The sequence below is a fragment of the Dromaius novaehollandiae genome, chromosome 3, assembly GCF_036370855.1.
Source record: "Dromaius novaehollandiae isolate bDroNov1 chromosome 3, bDroNov1.hap1, whole genome shotgun sequence".
NCBI lineage: Eukaryota > Metazoa > Chordata > Aves > Casuariiformes > Dromaiidae > Dromaius > Dromaius novaehollandiae.
Window position 1 is genome coordinate 103,307,643 of NC_088100.1, and position 17,874 is coordinate 103,325,516.

Here is a 17,874-nt window from a genome sequence, read left to right on the forward strand (position 1 = left end):
GGTGGCACCCTAAAAACTCAGAGAGGTGGTTTCTTGCAACAGCATGGGGCTGCCTGCTTATTACCAGGACGTGCTACACAGTCATAACTGGGAGGAGCTGCGAAGTCCGCAGTGTGTTCGAGAATCTCCAGGGAGAGGCAGAACTGTGGAAAAGTTTGACAACTGAAGAGGAAAAGTCAACGCAGAGATGATTAGCAATTATTAACGATCAAGACTTTCAACCATGTGAGCTAGATGCCTGTTTCGCAACACTACTGTGGGTCACTCCAAAGCCACGGAAGGGCATCTCCCTTTTCCCACATGACTGTGGCACCAGTTTGCGCGACCGGGTGCTTAACACTTTGACGCTCGAGAGTGCAATGGGTCAGAATGAGTCAACCCATGAGGCGTTAGCTGAAACCATAGATTTATATTTCAACAAATCTTATAACGCTCAGAAGGAATCAGGTACTATTATCCTTGGCACTGTACCAAGAAGTAACAAAGGGCTCCTATCACAAACAAGTCATCATCCTAATTGCTGACAATATGCCACAGGTGGAGGGAACAAAAAAAGAGGACTGAAATGTATAAGCATGAAACAGCTTGAAGAAAAGCAGAAGTCACAGCTTTCCATTTTCCTAACCATTTAGTTACGTCCTTTGGCAGGGTGGCACAAATACAGACAGCCTAAAGATACTCTGTTCATACTTACACAGAAATTTCCTTCTTCACTGCAATTGGGAGTCTATTTCCCCATTGCTTTGTCAGCAGCAGAGTAGCACAAGCAGCTCTGAGCATGTTCAAATGCTGATGCAAATTCTGAAACACCAGGAATGACTGGCAGCCACTTGGATGCTGCAACAGGCTGACACCCACAGGTACAGATGTAACACGGTGAAATACTCAGGTCTGCAGTAAACCTTGATCCCGCTCTCAAATACAGCTGTACCAGTCACATGCTGGGGATTTTCCAGCTGCAGAGCCTATCTCCCAAAGCACACGTAGTTAGAAACAATTCAGTCACTATGTAATCAGCAACCATGTGACAATTTCATTTTCTCTTTCAGAAGATTGAAACAAGTTTGGATTCAAAAAGCCTGTGGCTCAGTCACTGATTCTTTCTGCACTGTCACTGTGACTCTTTCTGCATTTATCATGTCAAGTGTAACACTGCTGTAGAGCTCTATTTGCTTTTACAGTAAGTACTTCTACAATCTGTATTCAGCAGGGAAATAAATGTTCTTACATACTCATCTAAACATTTCTTTAGCAAAATGATCTGGACAAATCATTTCAAGACCACAGTGTAAAATGTGTGACACTCAGGTACCACAGTGTTTTGAATTTATATCACTGGAAAACGTCATGTAAAATCTGTATAATATGATGGCCACTTTAACGGAGTACAAAATAACTAGGAATTAAGAAAACAAAAGCCTGGGTTTTAAATCCTTTGTATGTTCTAGTTTCTTTTGCTTAATGTTCCTCTCCTTCCTTAAGTGAAAGACAGATGACAAGCCCATGAAGGAGTAGGTGCATCTGAATTTTGTCTGCAGTCCTTTCCTGACTGCTCATCATATATTGCTATTTTTATTCTCTAGATAGGAAACCCTACAGAAAGAAATAATTTTTTTGTACTTCCAGTCTCCTCTTCAGTCTCTCCTAACTGGAAGGTCTAAGCAGGACCATTACTAAAGTAGAAAAAAATCAAGTTTTTAGTATAACATACAGGTATTAAGAAAACACACTATTTTTGCTGGGAGTACTTGCTGCAGATAGGAGAGTCTGCAGTGAGAGAAAATGTAATTTTCTTTCAGGAAGGAAACAGGAAGTCAGATGGGAGAATTGCACTAATGGCCCTGCCCTTGGAAGGCATTTGATTTAAAATACTAAAGCAAGGTTTTTTTCTTTATCACGTGCACATTTTTCTTTATCACGTGCAACTGGCTATTGTTTCTGAATGCTGATCAAATTTGAATGCTCACTGCAAAATATGCAGTGTGCTCTACTTCTGGACAGCAGTCTTTAACATCACTAACAAATCACCTAGATGCTATAGTTCCTTCAATGTCCCTCATATCATACCACAGAATTTACTATTCCCCACTCTAAAACAAGAAAGAAGAACTCAGCAAAGTTTAGGATAAAAAGAAGGTAAGTCCTACAGTCACACAGAAGTTGGAGTCGCAGAGGCAGAATGCACAAAAATAAAAGAGGACCTGCTGCATGAAGCCAACAGAAACATTTACTTCTGGTTTCTGCTGGTTCACTGGGGTGAAAGAAATGTTGGGGAAAAGTTCGCATAGAGGACTTATATTGTGATAAAATATATGAGAAATCTCCTTTTTGCAGTATCTCTTCTGGAATAGGTGACATTATCCTCAGAGTACGTACGGTCTAGTGGATACCACATATAAACGAGTGGATGACTTGGGTAGATGTCACTAACAGGGCTTTCATGAAACCCACTCACCGTGGTAATCCGACCTCTCTGAAGAACTGTAGGAAAGGGGACGGTGCGAGTGCTACCCCCTCTGTGTCCTCTCCTGTGATGCACTGTGTGGCTCACACAGAAACAGCAAACGCAGGAGGTATGACGTGAACTCTTGGCATAGTGTGATACTGAAGGCTGGATGAACATCAGTCTGTAATAGATAGGAGAAGGGCAGTATATGAACAAGACGCCCTGCATCTTAGAGGTATGAGGACCTCACTGATGTGGATGCAAGTGGGAGTAAGCAAAAGAATAGTAAAGTAGCAACACTTGAGAAAGTTGGTAAGAAGGCAAAGACAGCACACACTCAAACTTTACCTGAAGAAACTGAATCCACATAGCAAAGAATATTAAAATATTACACTTTTGAGGCCCTTACATATTGATACTGGAAGAGATGATAAACAAGAGAATATGAAATTATCAAGCATGCAAAAGAATTTGATGCAGCTGATATTAGCGGACATGGTGCAATGATTCACCTGATTTAAATGTAAAAAAAACAACACTGAAAGGACAGAATGAGTAGGACAGATGAGGGAGGCACTCCCACGTAAAGCCGTGAGTATGGTACCTGTGTTAACAGTTATCAGTAATTTGCAACTTAGTATCCTAAAATAGTAACGAAAATGAGGATTGAAATGGATTGTGGGAAAGTCAGAAGTGAGAAGGTTCTTTAAGACAAATTCTTAGGATGGTCAAGAAGCTGTAATTCCACAGTCAAGGAAGAGGGCAATTTCAGCTAGAAAAACCTGTCCCCTGCTTCACTGCGCAAGTGTGAGCAGCAGTTAGTAATAAAAAGCATTATATAATAAATGAAGAGAAACAATAATAATCCACATGAATTAGGAGTTACAAAGGACAAAAGTTGATAAGGCAAGCTAGAAACGTTAGGGGAAAGTCCATAGTGGACAGCACCAATATAACTTGAAAAATTTTAAAGAAGTGTATCAAGACTACAGTAATACTCCAATAATATACATTCTTTGCCAAATGGAAGTTAATAGTTTTTTTAATAGTGATGCAAGAGAGGCAGAAATTTTTAGAAATATTTCTATTCCATATTTGGAAAGATGTTCTTATGTCACATGATGATGATGAAGTATTTTCCAGTCCCTTAGTAACCAAGCAGGATGTTATACAACAGATACTAGAAATAAACACTTTCATATCAGCCCATCCATCTACCTTACACTTAAGAACTAAGACTAAGAAGGCCTTAGAACTAATAATGTTTATTTTTCATAAATTAAGGCATTCCAGGGAAATTCCATTTGACTGGAAAAGTGCTAATGTTGTGCCAATAATAACAAAGGCTAGCAGGATGACTCAGAGAGGTAATGGGTAGTTAGCCTGACGTTACTTCCAGGTAATAAAATGGTAAAGCTGTAATAAAATTAAATTAATAAAGAATTAAAGTACAAGAATATAATTAGTATCAGTCAACACATTTTTATGGTGAATAGATCTTGTAAAGTAAATTTATTGAATTGCTTGATGAGACAGAAGTTTGGCTGATAACAGTAATGGTGTAATATATTCGTGGAGAGCATTTGACTTAATGCTGTATGACATTCCAATTATGAAAATTAGCACAACACAATATCGATAAAACATATTAAATGGATTAAGAGCTGACAGATCTAACAAAGTAATAACTACTGGAGAATCGTCACTGAATCATGTTTTAGGGCTTAGCATTTTCTTCTATGATTTAGAAATAAATATAAACATCCATAATAATATGATTTGTGGACGGCACAAAGATTAGTAAAATGGTACCTTAGGATAAAAGCTGAAGATAGTCATACAGAGCAATTTGGATCATTTGATAAGCTGACCCCATCCAAATTAAACATGTCTTAATACACTCAAATGCAAAGGGATTAGAACTATGCACTACACCAGCAGCCAAATCTCTTCCCTGGAAAACACAATCTAAAAGGCATTGAGGATCACAGTGGACAAACATGATGTTGTATCAAAAAGATGAAGTATGATCCTTGCATGTACAGATAGCAATGTAGTGAATAGCCAAATACCCTTATACGACTACATGCACACTGGTAAAACCTACAGTGAAACACCACATCAAGCTCCACATTTTAGACAGAATGTTTTGCAAGCAGAGAATATAAAAAGCAGACAAAATTATTTGAGGAGAAAATGCCTTGCAGTGAGATGTTTAAAGAAAAGACTTAAAGTTCGCTTGCTAACATTATTAACTAGCTTGACTTCATACTTTACAGAAAATAGTAGCTCCTGCAGGGTTCTTTAGACTAAAAACAAAGTTCAGGTAGGAAACAAGGTACACTAAAAAACAAGTTATGCATAACTAAAACTACTGTGGGAATTTTTGATGGCAACTTTGTTTCCTGAGGTCTTCAAGTTTGGATACTTTCTTGAGCCTTGTAGCTGAACAGGTATTTTGGTAATTTCTACTGCTGCTGAACACAAAATGTTGGGTTCTATACAGTGGTGACTGCGTAATAATGACATATGATACAGGGAGCAAATTAACTGACTTAGTAGTTTGTTCTGTGTGTAGAGTAAATGTATTTTAGTATTCTTTCTGATGAGGAAGTGAGATGACACCATGCTACTAATTTTGGAATATTCTATGTTGTGATCAGCCAGAAATCATTAAAGATTAGCAGATCCTCAGGCTCATGATCAGAACGGGTATTCTCTGGAAAGGGAAAGAAAGGTTTCTCTGTTTAAAAGAAAAAGAGAAAGAGGGGAGCAAAATTCTTAAGCCTGATCCAACCAACATTAATAGGTGATTTGCCATTGATTTGCATGGAGGTGGATTTGGACCAAAGAGCTCATAGTTTGCTCATTGGTCATTGTTTTATTTTTCTGATTTTGAGGTTCTTATCTCTGCTCACAATTTCTGCAGTGGCAGCAGCTTGACTCTGTGCACAGTGTAACGACGACAGTCATATATTCCGCTTTTCCAGAAATAACCATGTCATAAGCTGCTTCTTCCTTGTTTTATGTATTTATAGACATCAGCAAGCCCATATAAAGCCTCCCCATAATTTGTTCATATACAGTAGTTTCCTTTTGACATATTTTTAGATCAATTGCACTTAAACAATACCATCTCAACCTACTGACCTTTGTTCTTGGACAGATGATCAAAAGAAATGCAAATATGGTACTGTTTAAAGGATGACAGCCAACACTTTGCACAATACTTGTTGAAAAGGCATGGTATTATTCTAATACAAAGAGTTTAGCACGACTCCGAAGTGGCACAGCACTGATGTTTACAAACTCTGCATCTCCTCTTTGAACAGCCTCTAAAGCAAGATATGTTTATTAATATGCAGGAAGCTTGAGATGCTCACTCCTGATCTTCCAGTTTTCTAAAACACTGTGTCACTTTGAAGAAAACAGTTTAAGGTCTCTTTGCAAATAATTTTGGCAAAGGGAGATTTGTAAGGAATAAGATGACTCATCAAGGAAAAGCTGTGTCTATGTGCTCCCTTCCTTCTTCGGTACAAGGTACAAAAATCTGTAAATATTTGAACAGTGTATTTTCCTAAGCCTTGGTGGTTATGTGCCTTCAAGCATATTACCTTAGAATATCAATAATGTCAAGCCTACCCTTTCCTTAATTTGCCTGCGCAGAGAGTATAAACAGATTCCACTTCTGGTTAACAGCTCTAGTAGAGGAGCTTTTCTACCTCATTCTGCCACTCCCTGCAGAAACCACCAGAAAGTACCTTTTACAGAAACTGCGAGAAAGTGGTGTGACCAGGCACAGCTGTGCCTTCAAGATTTTTCATGGTCTAAAAAGCCTGACTGCTAAAGCAGCGGAGTGGACAAAAATCACAAAAGACTCTGGAGACACCAGGATTTTTTTACACAGTCAAAGTACAAGCTAAATCAGCCCCAATTACAGCATTAAGCACTGTTGCATGAACAGATTTCCCCTCGCAGGGTGTAAAGTACACCAAAAAAAATCATGATAGTTTTGAAAAAAACAATTTTCAGCTACCTTGTATGCTATGAAAACTCCTCTGTGATGATTCTGGTTTGATCACCATGCAGTTGACGCACATCTTACTGTGCACAGCACTTGTGTAGAATGGCAACTTGTTGCCTGTCTCCACTGGATGAATAGAGTCTTTATATGCAGACTTTGTTTTTAAATGCTGATTAGCTGCATAATTAACAATCAGAATGTTGAGGAGAAAAACACTTGTTGGAACATCTGCAGTTTGCAATGCTTATAATACCTGGGTTGAGGACCCGCTATGTATTAGAGCGTACACAGGCCCACCTCACTATGTCTTAGTGAGGATAACAGCAGCAGTTCCATCATACACTGGATGATACCCCTGCAGGTAAATAAAAACCCTACAGTGTTGGAAAAAACATTTCAATGTTCACTGTGCTTTCTAAATGGAAATCCGAGATACTGTATTTAACAACTATTTGCTTTTCAAGATAGTACTAAATTACTAAACCCCCTTGACCTGATTTTAGAAGATGTTCAAAAGCTAAACATAGTTACTCAAAGGCAGCCCTTGGCTAGGAAATCCCTAAAGAACTTCTAAGATATTTCTCCAATACGTATTATTGATTCAAACAATATTGATATTAGTGATTCAAACAGATATACCTCTTCCATATGACTCGGTACCAGGCTAAATCCCCCAATATTTTTTGAGAAGCACTGCTGTATAGGAGGTTACACTGGTATTTTCAAGAGGAAAAAGAGGTACAGAGACCAGGTTAAATATCACTCTAGGCAACTACTATTATACCAATTTCAGTTTTCCTGTGAAGATCCAACTAAACATGCTGTTCTTCACTTGCTGACATACTGTGTTTCTAAATGCTGATTACAGGTAGACATAGCTCATGACAGGTGAAAACCACCCCAGCAATGTCACTACTTGGACAGCCAGAAGAGGCATTTAAAGCAGTTTGAGAAAAGGCATGGAAGCCTGAGAAGTGAGGAAACATATTGCTGTATCATGTACAACTGAAGTCAGTGAGAGCTGGATCAGGACTCAAACTGGCAAAGAGTGCAGGATGCACGTAAAGGTAAAAGAATGGTGATGAATAGGGTGTGTGTTGGTGCGGATTTGGCAGGAACCTGGAGCCAGCTAGTTGAGTCTTAGTCTGAATCTGATGGAAGATGAAAGAGTAGTGCTGGCAGCCTTTTTTACAGCTATGATAAACTTGTATTAGATGAAATCCATTCTGCCTCAGCTGAAGTGTGCGCTTATTGTGAATGCCCCAAGCCATCACAAATTCTCCTCCAGGAGGCTGCACAGCCCTGTCATACATATGATTTGGATCTTAAAAGAAACCACTTTAAGAGGGTCTTGTCCTGTAAAACTCCAGCAATGATCTCAGTAAGAAACGTCTTGACATTTCAGCAGGAAAAATGTCCCTTTCCCACTTCTTATCTATCTTGTCTGCCCCGTTAGGACCTTTGCAAATAAATGGAGAGCTGTGCCGTGCTTCCTCACCATGAACAGCTCCTGTCACATGACAGCCTTCTCCAACCCAGTGACATGACTTGCATGAGTTAGGAGGACCGAATCCAGCTTAGGGAAACTGATGGTAAGCTGTTCCTTCCCAGTAACCTAAAATTTTTTGCTAGCCTCCAAACTCAGTTTTTATGTTCTCTCTTGACTCGTGCTACCTTTCAGCTTGGATTCAAATGAATCTGACTTAATCCACCCTTCCGTGCTGTTGCCCACTAGTAAGTATGCCATATCGCTGGCGTTGCAGTGTCACGCTTTAAGAAAAATGAACAATGCAGCCTCTGTGACAGCACTGAGTGAACAGCACTTTTAAGGAGAACGTCCCAAATTTCATTACAAAGAGATAAAGCCATCTGGATCCTAAGATAGCCAGCTTTAAAAAAAACACAAAATTATTTTGAAACCAATTTACTGCAGAAAAAAAAAAAGAAAAAAGCTTGCTGCCAGCAAACATTGTAGCCCTTGTCATCTATTACCACATGAACAAAGCACTCAATGACTGACTCCAATACCACTGCCAATTATTATGACAACATACAATATAATCATATTATGTTTACAATATAATACATGTGAGTATTCAATACAGCCTGGCAGGACTTCAGTCACTGCCTCCTTTATGCTTTAAATATCAATTTTTCAAACTGGGTTTGCTGTACAACATGCTTCTCTAATTACATATGTACTGTATAGAGTACAAGAAATAATATCGAAAGTAATTTCAGGCTAACTTCTTAACATATAGCTGTATAAAAACAGCTATATTCACACACACTGCACCACCAGCAGTCTAAATAATGCCTTTATTCTACAAACATGCCCCAGCCCATTCCCACAAACATTAGTGGGAAGTTTCTCAGAAATTTCAACTGAAGCAAAATCAAGACCAAAGGGCTAGTTTCAAAGGGCTTCTTGCCCTCATCATTTATTCTACACTTGCAAATAACTGTAATGGTAAATAGGGGCACTTAAACATCTGCTTAATTTGAGAATGACATCAGATAACAAAATTACCAAATGATTTGTATCTGCAAAATCACTTGCAAAATACAAGTAGGAGGTTGCCTTGGAAAATATGAACTAAAAAGACATATATATATGCTCAGATTGTCAACTACCTAGTTATTAAGAGATCAGCACACACTCAGTAACTCTAAGATTTGCGGGTGGGCTACCTAGTTTGCAGATAGATCAGGACACAGGTGTAGGGATACCTAGAATAGCTTTGTGCATGCTAGCTTAAGCTCACTACACCTCAGCAACAGCATACAAATACAATTATAATGATTCTTAACCAAGCTTAAGTTCAGAAATAACACAGTTCACACAGCTCTTCACCTGAGCTAATGAATCCTGCTAGATTCAAGACAGCATTAGAAAGCACCAACTCAGATGGAGCTACACTGAGTTCCATTGAGCATCCAGTTTTAGAGACTTAGCTCAGGAGCAGCTAAGAATAAATGAAACCAATTTAAGTTTAAAAATTAAATTTTAAAGCAGCAGTATTATTCACAGCTTTCCTTTCTCCAGACTGGATTTCACACCAGATGATGATGGGTAACTCTGCCATAACAGAAACAGAATGAAATTAGATAAAATAAAGTCCATAGTCATATGCAGGGATAAGAATTCCCATGACAAATTGGGAATAACAGATTAGGAGAAAGAAGAGGCTGTATTAGTCTGTCTGAGGATGACTATGAGCCATCATTGTGATGTGGCACATACAACACCAGAAAATTCTGGGTGAGAAGTTTCTGGGAAAGATACAGAAGTATTAATGTCAGGATACAAAGTGCTGATCAGAATGAAGGTCATATAAGGTCTTGTCATTCATATTTAAGAAAAATTAAATCAAAATAGAGCAATCACAGAAGAGTCTGTGACCTGAGCTGCCAGGCAACACACTAATAAAAATAAGATAAATGCTAAAGATGTAGACAAAAGGTCTATTATGAAAGAAAAAAAAATCTGATCAAACTATAAGTGAGCCGACAAAATTCACTACTTTGAATATGTCCTACAACATCCTTTCCTTAATTAAAAAGTAAAATGATTAGCATTAAAAACTACTTTTTGTTTCTCTAGACATCAGTTTTCGTATATTTGTCTTTTGAACATGTCTTTTTTCCATCTTCTGTTGCAGGACTATGGATAGAAACATCTCTGAAATTTATTTCAAGATGAGTCCTCACAAATACAGCTACACTTCTGTTTTTTCCCAAGCTTTACAGGAAATTTTATCAGAAATGTCAGCTACCAAGGAAAAACAGAGATGACAAAGTCTGATTTCATCATGAAAGGAAAGTCTGTGCAATTATGAAGTCATATTACCAGAATCAGAAATCTTACTGTCATTCTTCAGGCAAGATCACTGACAAAAACACAATCTCCTCCACTAACCTCACAGACTGTTTATATTCAAGGCTTACTGTAAATGTATGGTACTCTTAAAGTAGACATAATGTGCACTTTGCTTCTTCAAAGTGCTGTGCAATCTTTCCTGATTACTCCTCACAGCACTCCTGGGAGGTAGTTTAGAGACCCACGTAAGGCCACCAAGTAAATGAACTAGGATAAGAACATGGCAGCGCCCATCTCCTGGGGGTGGGTGTTGCCTGTTAGGCCACGCTGCTCTCCTAGGAAGGGATCCTAATAAATTCCAAGCTTTATGGGAAAGATGTTCTATTCAAAAACTTAAAAATGTAAAGCACTCTCTGGAGTAGAAAAAGGAAACAGGAATTCTCATGTTATCCTTTATTCCAAGTTAACCCAAGAAACACAGTTGCAGTGGAACACAATGTAGTCTAGAAGCAAAATACAATCAATACAGAGGGGAAAAGCTCCTATTAAAAAAGAGATTTTTTTTAGTGATTGAAACAAGTATCTGGCTGAAACCTCAGATTGCAACCAGAGGTGATTAATTTTTTCTCTCCCCTACTGTATGATGAAAACCAGAAAGCTAAATATTAAGCAATGTCATCTAATGACAATATATTTTTTCTCACAACGTTGTAAAAGTGGCAAAATATGGGTCTGTAATTGCTATTAGAATTGCTATTCAGTGGCTTGCTTACCACGCAGACTGCTTACTTCCCACAAGGGAGTGTTTTGGTACACCTGTGCTCCTGGAGAATGATGTTAGCACAAAAATTCTCTTGCCTTTCCACATGTATTTGCTCACTTACAGTCTTTTCTAGACCTAGTTAATGTTATTTTAAAATTTGCTATTGAAATTTTTGGTGACAAATTTCACTCTATTAATTTGTTTCAAGTATTAGGAACATTATATTGTTAAATATAATATTAACATTTTTAAAGTTTATGATGTTACTGATTTAGGCAGAAATTACCACATAGGTAGTTATTTTCATTGATGAAAAAATCTGTCATGATTTTTTGACATATTATTTTATACATAAGGAGCAACCGGAATCAGGTCAGCACTGTCCTGTATATACAGAGAAGACAGTAATACAACTGTACCATGCATGCTATGAAAACCTGAATCTTTCATTACAGAATTTGAACATATTTTTAATAGAAAAGTAGAGAGTTCCTATTCTGCAGCTCAGAAAACTGAGACTTAATGATAAATAGCTTCAAACTTGAGCTCCGTTATTCATATTTTACAGTATCTTATTCCATGAGTAGCCACAATAACTCACTGCCAACACCTGTGCAGTAAAATACTACCAGAAAGAAATATGGGTGCAAAGTCAACCTCAAAGGTTTTAGTGAGAAGTTAGGAAGAAATCCTGGATTTGTCTTTCCTTATTCTGCTCTCTGATTTTCAGATTTTCCAGCCTCTCACAGGATCATCTCTGATGGAAATACTTGAATTACATACCCTCCTCTGCATCCTATACTTACTTTCTGGAACTAATATAGTCAGAGTAATTTTAAAAAAATCTGTAGACTCATCTAAGTTACATCAGAAACTTATCTGGCCCTCTGTTAGTACAAGACCAGGAGAAGAACAATTGCCCAATTTCTTTCCAACTCTCCTCAGATGGGTCAATATGACTCAGTCACTGCTAGGAATAAGGGCACTGACATTAAGGCATATCTGATCCTTAAACCCTGAGGTCAAATCAAATACTCGTTTCTAATGTATACTCTTTCAGAAACGATTAACTCTGACAATATAAGACTTATTTCTTTTTCCCTATATCTAACTGAGTTTTAATTCTAGTGTATTTTTAATTTCAGGATTCATTCAGTTGAGTTATCCTGAGCTTATTTTTTTTTTAATTCTTCTTAACATTTTCCCTCTGAGTTTAAACTCTTCTTTCTTTTCAAGGTTTGGATGACATTGTAAAATGAATACTGTTTCTTTAAAGTGGACACAATAAGAACTTGCAGGCTGTTTTAGATTGCAGACTATTTTATTTCTCATAAGCATGCTATCAGTAGCTACCTTTAGCAGAATGGATTAAACTGATTGGTTCAAATCAAACTTGTGACCTGGCGGCAGTATTATATGTTTGTTATAAAAAGTCATCTCCTCATTAATCTTTCATTAGACAGCGTGATCCGAGAAGCCAGCAGCAGTCACACCACGCTTACTCTCTCTAGTGATGCCACCACAGAGGGCTCCCTTATTGGATCACAGCAATTACTAGCCTTACAATGCAGTTTCTGAAAACCTTATCAAATTTCCTCCTCAGTATGGCAAGCTTACAAATAATCATGTGCTGTTTCTTTGGAGAGGACATCACAGAATTACACGAAAATGCAGTAAGCTCAAGTCATTTGCAATTAAACATGTGACTCAATTCTGAGATGATGCATCTTCATTTATAGCATATGAAGCATTTTACAGAAAGCTTAAATACATAAAAATTAAGGTGTGTTAACAAGTCCCCGTCCAAAAACAGAGAAAACTGCCAAACCAGTTTTATTCACGGGAGAAAAGAAGCAGAATCTCCAGTAGGTGGATTGAAGGCATCTTGGTGCCATGATTTAAAGGGACAGAATAACAACTGCAAGGTAACAGCAGACAGAACAAGAAAGAAGTATCTGTTACTGATTACTTAATCATTGCTAGAGGAGAACCCAAGAGGGGAACATCTTGGCTTCAACTCAGTAACATATCGTAAAAAGAGTTGGGGCAAAACTTGGGAATTGTGCAACTCTGAATGCAGGGAACCCATGATTATTTGCATAGTAGCAAAAAAAGTTAATGTTTTAGTGGTTGTGAGTCAAGAAGTCTTAATATACTGCCACTTGAGCCTATACTTTCAGGGATCCCAAGTCTTACAAATATAAGGGTGTATCTTCAGCAGCCATACAAGCTAACATTAAAATCTGAACATAAGACATCCCATTAACTTCAGGAACCATTAAAATAAAAGGCCTAGCAAAGAACAAAATGACTCTCTGTTAAAAGAGGATTGCACACTGCAGAATATGTTCTTACCCCTGCAGTTTGAAAAGGATTGACTAAATCACCAAATTTTGATCAGGGATATGCAGAAGTGACACATACGATACAGCTTTGACAGAATGTAACCTAAGGCAAGGTGGCGAATGCCTTCCAATACCACAGAAGTCACACCTCCTAGAAGGATAATCCAAAGCCACATCCATGGCAAACCCGCTAGAGTAGTCCACTGTTGATATGACTGTGACAGGACAGACAGCCTACCTAGAGTATCAACAGGACTGACTTCCCTTCCCCCCAGAAAAAGTTCCCCCCAGAAGAGACTCCTAGTAAAACACAGTACAGGTAGATTTAGATAATGATGTCCACTTGCAGATCCATCTCGTTATGGGTACTATGAAATGTCAGTGTGACATTTACTGCAGAAACTCCAGTGGTTCATGATTTGGAATTTGTTCTTAAAATGATCATTTGAGCTCTGGGAAACTGAAGTGCCTTCCTTTTTATTATGCTGTTGGCTTAGGCACTGATTAAGTGCTTATCTCCTGTTTTCAAGAGGAAACTTTTATTGTTGTTCTCACAGGTCCCTTCATCAAAACATACATATTTGGAGAAGCCAAATAATACTACCCTAACTTCTATGATAAACTCCATCATATCATGCATAATAAAAACCAGCCCCTAAATTCTTACACTTAGGTTGTGATAATATTGAAAAGAAACAGATGAGGTGACCCAGATTCCTCTGAGCCACGGATTTGCTGTACAAATCTGGACATAGTATTTGTTAGAAAAATTAGCCTTCAAATTTCATACTAACTTCAAGATGCTCTTTCAGGACCTGGTTCCTCAGTGATGAATATAGAGACTTAGGAAAGACTATAATTGTACCATACTCTGTTAGCTCATGCTCAACTGTTCTCTGGAGCTACTAGACAAGTTTCAAATAAGATACAAGGATTTTGAAAAACGATGCAAGTCTGGTGAGACTTTACAGTGTGAACACATCATTCTTATGCAGAAGCTTAAAGACCAATAAGGGAGGAAAAAATATACTAGCACCATCAACACAAAATGGAACAAGGTATTATATATCTTCAATTGTATATAACAACATATGCACTCATTTTAAAGAAAAGACTGACATTTAGATATTCATAACAGAAAATCATGTATTTTTCATAGCCTTCTGGTGCATTTGCATTGCAGAATTAAAGACTGTACCACCAATAGGTAAATGCAGCAAATGCACTCCAATTCTAATGAAGCTGTTGTCAAGCAGCTGTATTGCCTCAATGCTGTAGGCAAGATTGTGACCCAATAGATAGACTTTCAGAACCATGGTCCTGTGTCTTGACAAAATGCAATAATAATAATTTGAATAAGCATAACTACATAATTAATATTCAAATATATATGCATATGAAAACTTTAAAATAGTGCGACCGACTTAGAAGTCACCCAGAGCTTACTTCACCCATAACTGAAACATAGGCATCTGTGGGGCAAAAGGTAACATCTGTGTAACTGCATAGCAACATTACACAATTGTTTTGTTTGGGAAACATACTCCAACTGAAACTGCAGAAATAATTAGGCATCTATATAAATACATTTTAAGGATACAGAGGTTAACAACCTTGAAAAGAATCTTTACTGGCCACAAATGGCTTTTCCTTCCAAAAGGCACATCTGTATCAGCGCACTCCATTACATTTTCCTAGAGGTAAGAATCCCAAATATGGAATTTTTAAGACCAAATCCTAGAACAAAGGCATGTTCAGCGAATGCTTCTCATCAAAGATTTTATCAAAGCTAATGGCCCTAACTCACAAAACTTCAAAAAAATCAAAGCACAGTGACATAAATAGAGTGAGCCATGTCTGTTAATTATATGCATTATGAACATATTTTAAGCGTGAGGCTGATAGGCTGTCATTCATTCTTTTTAATTCCTGCAAAGGTACATGTTGAGGAATGACTGTGCTATTAACTTGCTGTAAATTTTCCACCAATACTCTGTTTATTATTACCATACCGTGAAATGTTGAAACAGGAAGGAATTATATAACACCCTGACTTTTAAAAAACATATTATTAATAAGCCATCCTCGGGAAGTAGGGGATGTGGGAAATACAAACTGATTACATTTAGAAGGACAAGAAAGGCATACTTTAATTTTCCAACTTAGCCAGCCTTAGAATTCCTTGCTTAAACTGCTGGAGGTTAATAATAAACTGTGGGTATCCTCATAATCACCATCATTCAAACCTACTGTAAGGAAGCCAGAGGCAGCTTACATTTTTCAAAATGCTATTCATTTCACTCAAAAAATCAGAAACAGATCATTTACAATAATAAACAATAATATGACATATGAAAATATAAAAGAAATTACATAATTACATACTTTGACTGAAGTAACTGACTGTTACCAGTAAACCAGTCCACATAAAGCCATTTGTGTTAGAATGGAAAATAATTTTCTTCAGGATTGGAATAGCAGAATGCTGATTCACAACGTACACGGCTCCATAGTTTTCTGACTAAACAATCAGAAGCTAGATTAATTTCTTAGAGTCCTCACAATCCTCTTCTAATGGCACTAACTCTTATTACAGTGCATTGGCAAAATTAAACCCTCTATATGGAGCAATGTGGAGATTGGTTCCAAGGGGCTTATTGCAAGATATTACAAGACTGCCTGGGTGGAATATTTCCTCAGTTTGGGACATGTGAAGCAGTGCATGTTGATCTTCAGATCTGGAAATGTCCTGTATAAAAAGGCCTTGAAAGTAAAGAAACAACAACTACATCTTAATAAAATAAAAAGAACTTCATATCTCCTGGCTTCTCTCAGGCTGTTGTCTGCTTGGCTGGAAAACTGAAGCAAAACAGAGCGGTCCATCTGCTTCTCAACAAAAAGACTGTACAACTCTGCTCGTTCTAAGAAAACATTTTGTATTTGAAAAACTATGTTCCCTGACAACAAAAAACCCTACCAAAATCCTAATTTCACCAATCTGAAATTCTTCTATTTCCCCAACCGTAATTTTGCTTGCCTTTCATTCTTCCTTCTCCCCAAATCATGAGACTTTATTTTTGTTCTAAGCCAGGGCTCCTGATTTTCCTCTCTTTACCACCCAGAAACACTCCAGTGGTACTGAGATATGTGAAATAAAATCAAATAAAAATAACAAAAATCAGAATTTTCATATATCATCACAATCAGAAGGAAACCTCAAAACAATGCCAAGAACATTCCTTGAAGTTCTGGAATAAACAGGATGGCTTCATTAAAAATTAAGGCACTGTAGTCAGAAGAATGTTAATGTCTTGAGTGTTAGACCTCACTTTGCTCAGCCAGTATCACTGATACCATTCTATTGAATTAATAAATATGGCTGAATACATTTCCTGAATTTTGTCAGAGGCCTGGCAGCAAGCTCCTTGCAATATGGAAATCTTTTGGGAAGCCTGTGTAATGATAACCTTCCTGCTATACACTCTGTGCAGAGCACAAGGTAAACAAAAAGTGCAAGAAAAATGCCGGATAGGGACTTGGAGAAAAACCTGAATCTATGCTAATATAAGGACAATGACTCCTTGCATAAAGGACACTGTAATCTGTTTCTTATCTGAGAGGTGAACTAAACCTCTCATACTATCTTAATAAAACTCTTGCTTTTGATTGTATGCAGAACGCTATCTGCAGACTTTGATCCTGCAATCTTCATGCACTTCAGAGCGCAGCTCTGGTTTTGAGCTCCTTTCATAAAAATCCAAACTCTCACAGACTCAAAACAGAAATAAAGCAGGGAGGGAAAATGAACCTGCCTGAGAGGACTACCATTCAGCCACAGTTCTCACCAGGTTAATCGGAATTTGGGTCCCTAGCATCCTAGTCATTACATATGTGATGCAATACCTAAGTGCTGTAAAGGATTAAATCCTTAAAGCCTGATAACAGCAAGCATTTAAGCAGATAAGCCCAATGAAGTAAGTAACTAAATGTGAGATGTGACTCCAGTTAAGAAAGCCACACTATGTAAACTTTAGCAAAGGTTTCTACAGTTGAATTCCAAATGTATAGTATTGTAAGAGAAGAGGAAATAACCCAGATAAAGCAAAATAATGGAGAAAAAAAAGGTTAAGTTAGGTAGATCAGGTTATAAGAACCTATTTAGTGCATTCACCTACGCAAAACTTAAAATATTTCTGTGGAGAGCAGGGGCAACTTTAAACACTAGTAACAGAGCAAGGCCTAGTCTAAAATAATACACATGCTGCATCTTATCTAGTGAAGTACTCTGCTGTGGCCAGAGTTACTGGGGATAATGGAACCTGATTAATTCACAGTTGGATAATTTTTCCATAGAAAAGTTAGAGCTGAACAGAGGAAATAACTCACCGGCACTAAAAGATGATAGAACAGATGTTTGGACTGTAGACTTCGACATTCATCTATAATCTGGATTGTTTAGTTTAGAACACATGGTAT

At 37.6% G+C, this 17,874-nt stretch overlaps 2 long non-coding RNA genes across 3 annotated transcripts in view; one reads left to right on the forward strand and one right to left on the reverse strand.

Moving 5' to 3' along the window:
* Positions 1–17,874, reverse strand: part of LOC112989464 (uncharacterized) — a 43,188-nt gene that overhangs the window by 8,601 nt on the left and 16,713 nt on the right. The window lies entirely within an intron of this gene.
* On the forward strand, positions 4,826–11,207 carry LOC112989451 (uncharacterized). Of its 2 annotated transcripts, XR_003260827.2 has the most exons (4): positions 4,826–4,899; positions 7,339–7,537; positions 7,927–8,062; positions 10,133–11,207. It is a non-coding gene; the product is annotated as an uncharacterized LOC112989451 (long non-coding RNA). The 2 variants fall into 2 exon arrangements; XR_003260826.2 differs by lacking the exon at positions 7,927–8,062.